General features: G+C 42.7%; 1 protein-coding gene across 5 annotated transcripts in view; it reads left to right on the top strand.

Moving 5' to 3' along the window:
- CHD7 (chromodomain helicase DNA binding protein 7) overlaps nucleotides 1-13,583 on the top strand; it is a 172,789-nt gene that overhangs the window by 34,414 nt on the left and 124,792 nt on the right. Inside the window, exon 1 of one of the 5 annotated variants that reach the window (XM_016162549.2) lies at nucleotides 801-1,076. The exons of the other annotated variants lie outside the window; for them this stretch is intronic. The gene's annotated coding sequence lies outside the window, so the exon portion shown is untranslated. Of the gene's footprint in view, nucleotides 1-800; nucleotides 1,077-13,583 lie in introns of those variants that run through there. 5 annotated transcript variants of the gene reach the window in all.

The following is a 13,583-nucleotide window of genomic DNA, read 5'->3' as shown; positions in this document are numbered from 1 at the left end:
TCTTGGTTTTGGAGCCTTTGTCGCACTGCGGTGTCCGATGGAAGCCTCCGAACTCTGACGCCCTCCACTCCGCTCTTGGTTGGCGGCCGCATCCAGTTAGCCCTCAGGTGCTGCTGGCTCCTCCTCCGCAGTGTGTGCAGACTCCCTCCTCTTCCGTCCACTCCCTCCACTTCCGTCCATTTCCCTCCACTTCCGTCCACTCCCTCCACTTCCGTCCATTTCCCTCCACTTCCGTCCACTCCCTCCACTTCCGTCCATTTCCCTCCACTTCCGTCCATTTCCCTCCACTTCCGTCCATTTCCCTCCACTTCCGTCCACTCCCTCCACTTCCGTCCATTTCCCTCCACTTCCGTCCACTCCCTCCACTTCCGGCCACTCCCTCCACTACCGTCCACTCCCTCCACTTCCGTCCACTCTCCACTTCCGTCCACTCCCTCCACTTCTGTCCACTCCCTCCACTTCCGTCCATTTCCCTCCACTTCCGGCCACTCCCTGCAGATCCGTCCACTTCCCTCCTCTTCCGCCACCCTGCCCAAGTGTCCTTTGTCTCCCGCTGGCCTCGCTGCGGTCGCTTCCTCCTTGCTCTGCCTGTCTGCCCTTCTGCCTTCTGTCCGTTTCAAACAGAGCAAAGGGTCGACGCCGAATCAGAACGCACCCCTCCCCGAAAGCGCGCATGGCTCCGCTCTTGCTTTCGTAAAACCGCAGGCCTCGCCGGAACAGCAGAGCTGCGCCCTCTCCTGTGGGCCCCGGGGAGCCGCCCCGGGGAGCCGCCCCGGGTCCCCTCCGGGAGCCGATCCTCCCTGGGCTTCCTCAGCTCCTTCCAGACCTGCAGGTTCCAGAACTTCAGAGGCCTTTTCCCTGGGAGGCTTCCCCACCCTTTCCGCTTTAAAATTGCACCCCTCTCTCTAACTTCCTGTCGCCCCTTTTTGCTGTAGTGTTTCTCTTGTTTTTCCCTTTTAGTTACTTACGCTAGTTTGCTTATTTTCTCTGTTCGAGTCTCCCTCACTAGGGTGCACTTCAGTTCCATGAGGAGAGGAGTTGTTTCGGGGATGTTTCCTGATGTGGCTCCAGTGCAGGTACTCAATAAATATTTATTGCCTAAAAATATATGGAAGTTAATCATTGGAAGGACAAATATCGTCATTTTGCTTCTTTGTAGTGCATATTTTTTATTACGGTACAACAGATGAAACTAATGAAAGGTAGTAAATGTTGTTATAGTGTAGTAGCTTTTAGAAGTTAGACATCTCTTCTCTTTGAGATGGTCAGAAAAGAAACCTGATTAGCAAATTAGATTTTCCCTCCTGTTTAGGTTTCGGGAGTAAGCCTTGTTTTTGGCCAGAGTGGTACATGGGCGACAGTGTGACTTTCCTCAGGGCATCACATTGGGTATATGACTTGTCTTTGTCCTGTTTCCTGGGGGTGTTTAGTGTGATCATTTGGTGAAGGTGATACATTCGGTCCTGGAAAGGAAATTAGTAGAATTCCATTCATAACCTTAGTTCATAGTCGATTTAGAATGAAGGTGATTTGCCTGCTTGAAAAGGGAAGTTATTATTGTGGTATTATCATTTAGTTGCTTTATGTTGGTTATAATGTAAACACTGGTCAGTTCTTAGACTTGGCAGTACCTTTGTAGAACTTTTCTAATAGCTCAAAATTATTTCACATTTGTTATTTCATTATATGTTTTCTTTATCTGGAGAGAGTTGCCGTGGCCTTGGTGTAGGTGGCTGTGGCCGTCGCTCAGTCAGGAGCCCCAGCTTCTTCACTTGTGCCTTCCTCTGGGTCATGTGGTTGTGTGGCTAAACTTTAGCTCTACAGGGGAAGGGTGGGCAAGAGGAGTTGCAAAGTGTAAATTAACTAGCCGTGAGAGTTGACTGATTTTAAGCCGGATCATGTGTTCATATGTAGACAGCATGGTGCATTCTGGGCCAGCACTGGAGCCAGGCGCAGCACTATTTGGATCTGGCAGAGAGTTTGTCCCTGTAGGGTAAGGCACTTTAGAGCTGTGGACTTCCTTTTTTATTCAAATAAGTCTGAATTATGATTTCAGATGAGTGGACTGAAAATATTTTTTAAACTTCTGAAGCAGGAATACGGAAAACTTGGACATCTTTCATTTTGAATTTCTACAGTTGTTAAGAAATTTAGGTAGATAGATATTTGGTTATAAAATATTTGGAATGTGTGTGGGGTCTCAAAGATTCATAAACTTTGTTCTCCAAAATTCCCTCAAAAGTGAAATATATATCACCTTCGAACTGACATATTCTTATGTTATTAGTATTAATTACATACGCTAGCTTTACATTGTCTTGTCGAAGAGTTATTACTTGATCAACTCTTTGTACTAGGCATTCTGGGGTGGGGGGGTGGGCTGGGTTAACAGAGGCACACAGGGCACAGGGGCCTGCCCTCGGGGAGCTCCTGGCAGACCCTTGTCACCACATGCAGGGTGTGTTCTCTGCTCTCCACAGCTCCAGTGAGTGCTGTGGAGAGCAGAGAACACAGCTTGAGAGCAGACAACAGGTGTCCTGTTGCCCATGGTGGTTCTTGCTCACCTATGTGGAACCCGGGGCTTGGCCAGAGTTAATAACCAAGCCAGTTCTACCAGCTGGCAGAACTTGGATGGAAGCTAGATCAGTTTAACATGAGAAAAAAGTTTGTAATAAATTATTTTTCTCACATCTGGCTGATTGCAAGTATGCTTATTCCAAAATGCACCATAAAACATGTATAAAGTAGAAAGTAAAAGCCCACACCCCCAATAAACTCCGGAACGTTAATTATTGCTCTAGGCTTTCTAGTGGGGGAAAGGTTTTCACGGTGTGAATATATGATACATGTGTAACTCACCTTTTTCCAAATACTGTGGCTGATCTTTTCATGTCTTTTCAAATAGCTGAAACAATGACATTGTGCTCCAAGTAACTTCGTTTATTCATCACATCTGCCCTTAGTGGGCATTTAAGTCATTTCTAGTGTTTTACTATTGCAAACAGTGCTGCCATAAAGATTGGTCCTTTACATACATCTCTGTGCACCCTAGGATGTGTTCTTAGAAAGGGGTGTCCTGGGGTCACAGCTGTGTTCACTTTCTACGTGCTGTTTGTTCCTGGATTGTCCTGAAAGGCCATAGCAGTTCACAATCCTTTCAGTGGTATGAAAAATATGTGTATTTTTTCTGCACTTGCCAAATCGGGCATTCTTCTCCTTTGCCTGTTTGGTAGGTGCACGTCCTTCAATATCAGTGAAGTTGAGTATCTTTCCATGTGTGTTTTGGTCTTTTGTGTTTCCTTAACACCTGTCCTCGTCCCCATTGTGCTGCTCAGGCTCTAGAGCCTGGAACTGCTCCCTGTGCTTGCAGGTGTGATGTGAGCCTGTGCTTTTCTCTCCCTTCTAGTAGAGAGTGGAGATTAAGACCGCTGGCCCTGAAGGCCATCTTGAGCATGATTCTCGTTGCTGTGGCTTGTCAGCAGTGGCTCCTTGGCCAGCTGCTTAACCTAGGATTTCTTCATTTCCATTCCTATAATGGGGGTAACAAGGATTAAATGAATAAGTGCATCGGGAGCCTTAGCACAGGGTCTGGCACATGAATAAATGCTCAGTAAATTTTTGCGATCCTCAAATGCAAATGACTTTCCTTCCCCCCGCTGCTTTGGGTCCATGTCAGTGCTGCTTTTCCAAGGGAACTCCTTTCTCTTTGTCCCTTCCTGTCACAGGTTCTGCAGGTGAGGACCTGGACCGGCAGCATCAGCCTTGGCATGGGGCCTGAACATTTTCTTTCTGAAATCGGTTAGGGACTGAATTATGTCTCCCCAAATTCATATGGTGAAGCCCAATCCCAGTGTGACCGTATTTGGAGATAGGGCTTTTATGGAGTTAATTAAGGTCAAATGAAGTCGTATGGGTGGGCCCTTAATCTGATAGGATTGATGGCCTTATAGAAAGAAAAGAAAGATATTTCCTCTCAGAGAGGTCCTGTGGGCACACAGTGAGGTGGTGGCCATGTACAAGCCAAGAGAAGAGGCCTCAGAATGAAACCTGTCTTGCCGGTTCCTTGATCTGGGACTTCTATCCTCCAGAACTGTGAGAAATCAATTTCTGTTGTTTGAGCCACCCAGTCTGTGGTATTCTGTTTGGGCAGCCCGAGCTGACTAAGATAGTAGTTCTGGCCGCTGGGTGCCTGCCTGAGGCATTGCTGTTTCTAGGTCATTGCTTCATATGATAAAATAACCCGGAGGGCTTGATAAAACACAGGTTTCTGGGGGCTCACCCCAAGAATTTGAAATTTGGTAGGTCTGGGTTGACATGAGGAATCACATTTCTAACAAGTTCCGTAGTGGTGTTGACGCAGGACCTTACTTACCTGGAGAACCGGTGTCGTGTCGACGTGTGTGGAAGAGGAAGAGGTTCCAGACAGGCGCCCAGAGACCTGGGGAAGGGAGGGCACTGGTTCTTCCACCGAGCTACGGAAGTCTCGTAACCTCTCAGAGACTCGGCTTCAGCATGCTTTTACGTAAAATGGGGATAGTATTTATGCTCCTTATCTTACAGGGTTCCTGAAGCTAAGACACATGAAAGCTTTGGGTCCTTCTCTGATCTTCATATAGTGTGTGTGGCGCGGGCCGTTGCTTTCTTGTAAAAGGAGAGGAATAAATGGGTGAATGCCAAAGCACTTTAATGGTAAACTACAAAGCAAGTTGTTCTCTCTCTTTTCTTTAATGGACACTGCCCCGTCATTTGATTTGCTGACTGCTGAAACCTCACTTCTCTTTTCTACATTTCCTACCCTAACTTCTCTTGAAAGCCAGACATTTTTAGCCAAGCAGCCTTTGCTAGAAAGGCTGCGGCTCCTTATTCTGGCTCCTTTTTGTGAGGGAGATGTGTGGCTTTCTTGGCAGTGGCGGCTGTGGACATCAATGAGTTTCTGGTTCTCCATGGGCAAGACTTGTGGCCATGCTTTTTACATCCACAGGATCATGTTTGAAAGTTCTTTTTTTTTTTTCGTTTTGTTTTTTGTTCTGCCAAGTTTAAAATATTTTCTGATTCTAAAAGTTTTAAGTACATCTGTTATTACAAGTACATTGCATTTTCAGTGATTTTTTTTTTCCAATGATAAAGAAGTGTTAATCATTTAGAGCTGTGGTTCTCAAATTTTTTGATTTCAGGGCCACTTTATACTCTTTCTGAGAACTCCAAAGAGCTTTTTTTTTTTTTTTTTTTTTTTAAGATGTGTTATAGTTATTGATATTTGTTATATTAGAAATTAAAATCGTTTAAAATTTTTGTTATTTAAAAATAACATTAAACTTATTACGTGTTAATATAAACATAATTTTAATGAAAAACAGTTAATTTCCAAAACAAAAGTTTAATGAGAATGAAACATTCATTACTTTGTGTTTGTAGATCCCTTTAATGCCTGGCTCAGAGAACATAGTTAAATTCTGATAGCTGCTTCTGCATTCCCTCTGTTGTAATATGTTGTTTTGTTTGAAGAATATGAAGAAAACTTGGCATGCAGATTTGTAATTGAAATGGGAGGAATATTTGAATAACCTTTTCAGATAATTTGATATTATATTAAAACTATAAAAAGTGGTTTCTTAAAGCTTAGTTGCAGTGTGGAATCTGAAATCGCATCAGTGAAATTTTTGTACTTGGTTTTATTAAAATTCATTGGTATATCTTGCACTCTGAATAGATCTTTTATCTATGTGTGGTTTTGTAGGTAATTTGGAAAATATTGGTTCAGTGAGTAACATAAATCTTTCAAATTTAACTGTTGACACATTTGACTGTACGATACCTTTAGAAACCACATTTGTTACTATCCCTACCTAATATTCAGAAAAGTCTTTAAGTATTGGGAAGCTGGCAAATTCAAGATGGTGGATACGGATTTTCTAAAATTCTGATTTTGCTTGAGAGCTCAAATTTTATTACTAAGAACAAAACTGTCAATTGTTTTCCTTGAAGTGACAGACTTATTTTGTTCATTTTTGAGAAGATGCTTGCCAAATGCTCAAGTCTGAATAACCATAGTTTGTCAGTGTTTTCTTTGTTTGTTTGTTTTTGAAAAAAGCTTGCAACTCAGTTGCACAACCTGTTTCTCCGTCCACCTTGAATTTAATGGTTTACGAGATTAACCGCCATCTAGAATGACGCGGGCATATGGAAAGGGTGGTGCAGAGGGCACATATTCTTGTGTATACAAGGGCTGCTCAGAGATATTTTGAGGAAGAGCTACTCTGGTGATTAAAAGAAAAACATTCTCATAACATAGTTGAGTTGAAACACCAGAAATTAGGCAAATGAATGTTGTTCCCTTCACTGTGGTGACCTTGGAGACAGGACGCCACATTCAGTGATAACACCAACGGTCATAATGTTTTTAGAATGCCATCTTATTCGGAATTGCTTCAAGTTATGACTTTAGCTTACTCCATAGATTTGGGTTTGGATGTACTGTTTTAAATTGCATTATCTCAATGTCTGTTAATGTTTTCCCAGTGATATAGAAATCCAGTTGTCTTATCTGAGAGGGTGCTTTTGCCTAACTGAGAACAAGGGGGACACATCCTTAGGCAGTGTGGGCCATTTATTACAGTAGTAGCCAGCTCTAGACCTGGAGTCTGAGACCGGTGACCGAGTCTTAGCTTGTTCTCTGACCAGCTGGCTGACTTTGAATAAAGTATTTACCTTCTCACTGCCTCTCTAAAAGATAAGTGATTGGATTAAGTCTTGAGTCTTAGTGCCCAGGTTCTGTGATTCCCAGATTCTAGAGGCATGACAGCAGGAGTTCCCCTCATGATCTGGGAAGATGGCCCACTGGGGACTTGCCCTGCAGCCTTCCTGTCCCTTCCCGCCAGCCCTGTCTCTGCCCTAGCAAGGTCGCAGGCTTCCAGTAGTGGTGATTTTTGAAAGGACTTTTTGATTCTAATAGGACAGAAGAGTTCTGAACTTGGCGTAACACCATTTGAGTTTTATACTGTTTGCTCCTGTAGAGACACTCAGCATATTTGGTGGGTGAAACTGGGAGCAGGTGAGTCTAGATGACTAGTTAAGGTTGGTGCAGAAGGGGTGAACGGCTAACTTCACTCTCTGTCTGCCATGTGCAAGGCCTTCTCCTAACGGCCACTTGAGATGGTGAAATGAAATCACTTCTAAGCAGCCTTTTGAGGGGGCGATGGAATACTTAATTTTAATATTTTCATAGATGAGGAACTGAAGTCCAGAGAGCTGCTTTAATTTGCCTGAGATAGAGAGCGTTTGAGCCAGATCCATCTGCCTTCGCCAGTGGTGTTCCTTAATTTTCTAGATGCTGCTCTCTCTTATCTCCCTCCCTGGCCCTGGTATTTCTTATTCCATTTTTTTTTCTCTATGACCATTTTAAGATTTTTATAAAGTGAAGCATTAAAAAACAGTTATCACAATTGGACATCATTAATCTTTGATGAGAGGTGGTGATTTTATAAATGAACTTGTAACATATATGAACCTCATGTTTGACAATGGTAAATAAAAGATAAAAATGAGAAAATGCGCCCAATCTTGTCTGATCTTGGAAGCTCAGCAGGGTCGGGCCTGGTTAGTACTTTGATGGGAGACCATCTAGGAAGACCAGGTGCTGTAGTCGTAAAAAATAAAAAACAGAAAAATAAAGGATTGTAAACCGACAAGATCCTTGCAATCTGTGAGGCCAACCAAGGGTTGTCTTGCCTAAAAAATAGAGAGAGAATGCCAATGTGAAGCCATAAACTTGTGTTGAACTGGGGCCTCCCCAGTTTAGGCTGTTAGATACGTCAGATTGAGGGCAGATCGGCTTTGAGATGAGTCTGGAAACAAATGACAAGATGTGCAGATACAACATTCAGGCATTTCCAGTGTGCCTTTCCACATCAAGATAGAAATGCAAATTTTTGTGGATTAATGAAAAGAACTCTTTTTAATCCCTTTAGCAAGCATATTCATGCACCTGCTTCATCCTAGCCACAGTGATAAGAGCTGGGGATGAAAGTGGAGGCATGGTCGTTTTTTCTGAGGTCTGTGACACTTTGTTTTCAGACTTCATTCTCCAGAACTGAGAGAGAATTTCTGTTGTTCTAAGCTGCCCAGTTCGTGCAGTCCTAGGACACTAACACGCTATACTGTTCTGCCATGGCTTATGTAATGTGTCTTCACTATCTATTGATAAAATGATCATCTATTCCTTTCTTTAAAATCACCTTTGTCTGTTAAATAGAAAAGAAGACATGGGCAGACCTCTCGGAACCCCCGGCCTGGGTCGGTGGCGCAGGGCCCTGCCAGCGACGGCCGCAGTCTCCCAGACCCGCGGGGTCCTGCAGACGGCAGCATGGTGCTCTCGATTCCAGATGGGGCACTGTGCTGATGGTGGGTCTTTGGGGAAGGAGGTGTTTTAAAGAAATGTGATCTCTTCTGAAAGTTTTTAAAATTGTGGAAGCTGAGGTCAAGGGTGGTTTGAAGATGAAATTTCTTGTGGTTTCTTGATGAGAGAGCTCTTCCATCTGCATAGCCAGGGCATCTGAGAAAAGAAGTGTATTAAGCTAGACCTGCCAGACTGATCATAGTGGAGAATGGACGTTTATATTTTTCATATTACTAAGTGTATTTTTGATAGGAATTTGAAGCAGGTAAGCTATTCTCATGGCATCCCTGAAGATGACAGTCGACGTTAACTTATTTTGTTATTGGAAAAGGAAATTAAAGAGGTCACATCTTGCTCAAGTTTGTTCAGCAAGTGGCAAATGGAAAGAATATATTCAGCATCTGGTTCTTACTTCAGAGCTTCATAGGATGTATTGTAGCAATACTCTGAACCCTTAAGTTGTTAATTTGGTGGAAGGGTTGCAGTCGTGTGGCCAGGAGCTGAAATTGTTGGTGCCGAGGGGCAGAGTGTGTGCTGCCAGCCCTGTTGAGGAGTAGCGATAGCATTAGATTCCACTCATCTGAGAAATTTCCAAGGTACACTGCTTGGCCTTTGGACCAGCACCCGAAACATTCAGGAAAAGGACCTGGGAGGCGTCAGAGGCCTTTTTCATAGAGGGGGTGCCTGCAGGTGTTCCACTACCCTGACTTCCCTTTCTGTAGGGGGGCCGAAGCCGAGGGGACTTCTGTGATGCATCACGAGTGAGGAATGATGGATGGTTTCATAATCTCACTACATGTGCTTGGTATTAATTTACCTTTAGGGAGGAACAGCTACTTTAGAATTATTAGCAGTAATTGTACATTTAAAACAAGCTTTGCTGCATTATTTACATAATATACATGTGTTTGATTTGTGTAATCAGCTTTCATCAATTGTCTGTGTTTCCTGACATTTAGATTATTTTTCTACCACTAGACGTGTGGATTTCAGAAGAGGACAGCTATATTTTGCATATTTCTGACTGTGGAGCTACTTAGGTCAGTGTCTTAGAGTGGATGGTATTCACCATTTTGTTCAGACACCGTTCCAGCTCTCAGCCTCCCCATTTTACAGTTGAGAAACCAAGAACCAGAGATACACAGCCTGGTCGACATATTTTGTGTATTTAAATTTTCTCGTAAAGGAGAAAGTGCTTACTCATCTGCATTTTGTCCTAATTATGCGCCAGGTACTGTGTTAAGCTTTATATATTCAGTTTAGCCCTCATGAATTAGATGTGGGTGTTAGTTGTCTGTATTTTACAAATGAGAAGAGGAAATTCTAGAATGGGATGTCACTTCAGAGTCGGTCTTAGAACCTAGTGGGTTCATAGTGCCTTCTGATTTTGCCACTTTGTTCTGTTGATTCTCAGGGTCTTGTGGTTCTATACAAATTTTAGGATTGTTTTTACTATTTCTGTGAAAAATGCCACTGGAATTTTGATAAGGATTGTGTCGAATCTGTAGAGAACTGGGTATCGTAGACATTTTAATCATATTAATTCTTCTAATCTATAAGCATGGAATATCTTTCCATTTATTTGCGCCTTCAGTTTCTTTTTAAAACTTACACCTCACGACCAGCGCCAACCTCTGAATTCAGTGAGCCAGTTGAAGCCATTGCAGTGAAACCACACTCACTTCTTGCTTATTTCGTTGTATTTGGACATATCCTTCTGCGTGTCCCAGTGGAGGAGGCACAGTCTGCCCCCTGTGCACTGGATCTTCTTGCTGTCTCCCCTCTCCGGAGACTCATGCCCTTAATTGTACCCCTTTCTGAGACCTCTCACGCTCTGTGCCTCCTCCTGTTAGTTAGTGTTCATGTATTTTATCTAACAAATGCTTATGTAGTGCTTACTATGTGGCAGACACTTCTAAGTGCTGTACAAATAGTAATGTACTTAATTCTCCTAATAATCCTATGAAATAAATACTATTATTACCCCTGTTTTACATTGAGGCACAGAGAGACTAGGGAGCCTGCTCAGGGTTGCATGACTTGTGTTTGGACCCAGTTCCATTTCTCTCGTGCTGAGTAATGATGCTAGTCCTGCCACTGCAGCCAGGCTTTCTCTTCACCCTCCAAGAGGTGGGAGCCATCTGTACTGCCTCTCTCCACCCATTGTCACCTGGTGCTTCTGCGTCCTCTCCTTTATAGAAACTACATTTAGCGCTACTAATGTCCTGCTCGTGGAGTCTGATGGACTTGTCTTTATCTTCTTTCTCTTTAACATTTGAACTTGGATCACCTCCTTAAAACTTTTTTTTTTTTTTTTTTGATGTTTGGCATTGTTCAGGATTCTATCTTTGTCTTTTTCTCTTGTCATGCTAAACATATTCTCTGGGTGATCTCATCTACTCCAAGTCGTTGCCTTCCTGCTGTTTGTCAGTGACTTGAACAGCCATGTCTTCAGCTCAGCTTTCTCCCTTGAGCCCGTTTATACCGTGTTGCTTATGGGATAGCTCCGCGTGGGTTTTCTCTGTTCCTCTCCCGCATCCCATGTGAACTCTGCTTCTGTCCCCCGTGTTTCACTGAGTGGTACCATCATCTGCTCAGTTTCCGAAGCTAGAGCCCTGTCATCCCAGACTCTTCCTCCAACATCCAGCCAGAAACCAGGTCAGATGGCTGGGCAGCTCTGGTCTTTCCATTTCCTCCTTCGCTGTCCCTTCGTGTCTTACCCTAATTCCGGTAAGAGCCTTCAGACTGGTCTTGGCTTTGTAGACAGCTGAGTGTATTCTGCTTCCCTAAGTCTCAGGAATGGGTTTTTCAGTCCTTTGTGCCTCCCATTTTGCCCAGATCCTCTGTCTCCAATTTCCTCCTAGTTCTTTAGGTCTCATCTTAGAGTCCTCCAAACCAGTGCTGTCTGTGAATTTTCTATCATGATGAAAACTCGACTGAGCTTTGTGTTGGCTGTGTCCATTTTGGTAGCCACTAGCCACATATGGCTGTTGAGCACTTGAATGTGGCTAGTGTGACAGAGGAACTGGGTTTAAAATTTTGTGAAATTTTAATTAAATTTAATTGGGCCTTTGGGGCTAGCGGTCACTGTGTCGGACAGCGTAGGGACTGCTGGGAGGGCTTCTCGATGTTCTGTTATCTCCACCGAAGCATTTCCCCAAGCACAACAAGATAGCCGATAGTATTGGGGGGATCAGAAAAGATGCACAAAAACCAAACTCAGGAACTCAAAGTACATTTACATAAAGATGTAAGAATACTGTAAAGCAGAAAAATAATTTTACAAAAAATGATTTTGATTTATCGAGAATCAGTTATTTTCAGCATAGTCAAATGGTTCTTTTGTACTGGGTTTACATCTCGAAGTGCTTAAAATATAAGCTATGAATCGAAGGAGGTAGGTGAACTTAATAATCAAAATTTACTTCAAACAATTTATTTGTGGACGTCAGATAACATTATGGTTTTTCATGATACTTGATATTGGATTGTTAGCAAATATCAGTGAAACTTAAAATAGGTGAGAAAGCAGAGTGTAGAAGTCTCCATGGAGAAAAGGCATCCAACTATAATAAGCAATAAGTAGCATTTATGCATTTCTTTCTGGGGCGCACCAGACTATAGGTAGAGCATGAAGTAGGGAGAAGAGATTGCTGGGTTCTTCAGACCTTCTGGTGGGAAGCACCCCAGGCCCCGTTGCTCTGGGAGGTTTTCTCTGAAGGCTGAACCAGATAGTTGAACAGTCAAGTTGTAAAACTAGAAAATTGTTGCCAGTATGTGGTTCTCCTTTTAAAAGGCAGTGTCAGTGGAGAGATAGAAGAGGGTTTTTAATTTCCTGCCCTAATCTAAGCCCCTGCCCTCCCCCGTTTGGAGGCCGTGCGACTTACCGACCCTCCCATGTTTTTGTGGCTGGAGGAGGGGGCATTAGCAATATGCCGGGATGTTATATAATGGCTAATACCGTAACCAGTTCCGAGGCGCTGTGTCTGGCATTGGTATTAAAAGTGATACGAAATATGGGGTCCTCCTCAGTGCAGTCACCTATCCAGGCACTTCGGGCCTCTTTGTGAGATATGATAGGGCAACATCTAAATGGTTCATGATAAAAGAAATAGTGAAATGATGTCTATACTTGCAAGTTCACCTTTCAACAGGACGTTATTTATTCAAAGAAAAACATGAAAAAATAAAAATAATTCTTTCAAAGTAAAGAAACGAAATTTAAATTCATCCTACAAAAAAGTTATTCGTGATTCTGATAGTTTAAAAGCTACTAACTACCTAGTTTGTATGCAGCCAATGGAAATTGTTTGGTATTGAAAAATGTTTACCTTTACCATGGCAAGAAAAACTTTATTTCACCATTTCAGGATGGCGGAGTTTCAGTGCTAAAGAACCTTGGCAGTTTAATGCGCAGACAAGTGACTAAACGAGAGTCCAGAGGGCTTGTGGTGTATTTCTTAAGTAGAAACTTGAGATACATGGTCTGTCAGGACAGGTTTTGCTCTTTCTAGGCATAAGATGCAGTGTCGGCAGTAATGCATCCTATTTAATGGGGCACTTTGATTTACTTCAGAACCTTTAAGGCTGTTTTAGAAACTTTTAGATGTGTTTTTCATAGCCATTGATCTTTAAAGGCACTAAACTCTCAGTAGCATAGTTAGAAACCTTTATTATATTCTTTAGATTTGTTCTATAGGAAAAAATGAATATTTTCAAATCATCTCTGGGAAATTGGCTTGAAATAGAGAATTTGGTATGTTTAAAGATGTGATAGACATGGGAGTGGAAACTCGAGAGATGTGGGTAGGTGTAATATGACGTAAGTACTATCACTGATGAAACTTAATTATTTATATTTCCTTATCTGGGTCACACTTTTATTCGCAACTAATGTATAGTAGTGAAACTCGTTGAGCGGATGCAGCAGTTCGCGGTCTTAGTAAACTCTGTGTCTTAAAGCTGAGTAGGTGCCTGGCTGTGTTCCACATTCTTTGATTAAATCAAGTACAGAATTCAATTATAAGGTCTCATTGTTAGCCTTGGATGATCTTGGTCATCCTCATGAAAAACAAACGTCACAGTGGTAGTAGCTCATTTTCTCACTTTGCCTTTTCCTGTTACAGCCTCTTACTTGCTAACTTGAGGTGAACTTAATCTGTGATGGAAGTAGACACAATGTAGAAAT

The sequence above is a fragment of the Rousettus aegyptiacus genome, unplaced genomic scaffold (genome assembly GCF_014176215.1).
Source record: "Rousettus aegyptiacus isolate mRouAeg1 unplaced genomic scaffold, mRouAeg1.p scaffold_m13_p_15, whole genome shotgun sequence".
NCBI classification, from domain to species: domain Eukaryota; kingdom Metazoa; phylum Chordata; class Mammalia; order Chiroptera; family Pteropodidae; genus Rousettus; species Rousettus aegyptiacus.
Note: the sequence above shows the minus strand (reverse complement) of the source record. Positions and strands in the feature narration are given on the sequence as shown.